Raw genomic sequence first — 1,615 nt, forward strand, 5'->3', positions numbered from 1 at the left:
AAACTTAATATTATGAAAAATTGGATTAAAAATTACTTCAGTCAAGCATCGTTAAACGAACCAGACAACCATTTTGGGACGGAGGTAGTATATACTAACTCTGTATCTTTGGGATGCACACACTGCCTTCAAATACATTTATATTTAATGTATAAATTATTATGAATAATATATTATTATTAGTAGTAGTAATAATCTTTTGAATTTCTCAAATGTTTCTAATATTTTAATTGTTTTCTTCTCAAATTAATTAGAATAGATCTTCAATTAACTTTTATAAAGAAAGCATTTAATTTGATAGACTATAAATCAAAATTCATCACATTCAATATTATAAATAATGGAAAATTCTAATGAGCTGATTGACATATATAAATGTCGCTCTTACCTGATACTACTTTGGAAGTAAATAAAAAAAATTTGAGTTTATACCAAGTACGATACTACAACAATGTCTTCACAATACCGTGCAAACCTAAAATCTTTTCAAAAGTTATTGATCCATTCTCAGTATAAGAAACATTGAGGTCTATCAACACCGTAGACCTACTTCTCTTTTAAATAAATTATTATTTTAAATACAATAGATTATAATTGAAAAATTAAAAATATACGTATACAGTAATAGTCATTTTATATTGAAAGTTGACCAAATTTAAGACTAATTAATTAAATTAGGGCGTGTGTCTGCGTTGACTTTGAAGGTAAACTTCAACTACTACGGCTATATGTGCATGAATCAACTAACGTAAACTTTTGCATCATGTCATGCATGTGCTTGTTTGATGATCTTATTAATTCATACTAATGTCTACTAAATTAATTATGAATAATTAATCAATATGAAGAGTAGTCATAACACTTAATGGATGGTCCAATCGAGTGGCTGACTTGCTGACTAAACAGGTGCTTCTTAGTGATCGAGGTCTTGTTGTTGTTTATCAGCTGGCATCTGATGTCGTCAAGATTCTCGATGAGGACTTGCTTAGGATCCACCAAAGGTCAGGGGCAGGTTGTGCCCCGCATGCATGTGTTAGTTATGGTGTTCCATCCCCTCTCATTGAAGTAAAAAAAAAAATGGATGGGTACACATTAACATATGTAATACTTTTTGTTAGGAACGAAATCCTTGAATTACAACGACAACATTTAATTTGTTGAGAATAGACAAATTTTTGGGAAGAAAAATAGACAAATTTGATGACTAATAAATATACTAGCTAGTAATTGGAAATTTAAGTGCATTGTTAAAATTCATTGATAAACATATATATATATATATATATATATATATATATATATATATATATATATATATATGATAGACTCGTTTCTAATTGTGTCTACAATTCTTGATCAAAATGGGTCATCTCCGATCCCATACATAGTCGGCTTCTTTGAAACGTCGTCAATTTGGATTTACCCCTCCATCAGTTTTAAAAATCAATATTTTTTAATTAAATATCCTCAAAATAATTTCGGATAATAAATGTGAATAGAATATTAATTTTCTTAATTAATAATTATTTGGAGTAAAGGACATGTATACTAACTAATACTAACGTATATCGTTTCTCTTCTGCAACTCTTTGGTGCCATCTTCCCTGTAAATTAG

The sequence above is a fragment of the Ipomoea triloba genome, chromosome 14, assembly GCF_003576645.1.
Source record: "Ipomoea triloba cultivar NCNSP0323 chromosome 14, ASM357664v1".
In the NCBI taxonomy this organism is placed as follows: domain Eukaryota; kingdom Viridiplantae; phylum Streptophyta; class Magnoliopsida; order Solanales; family Convolvulaceae; genus Ipomoea; species Ipomoea triloba.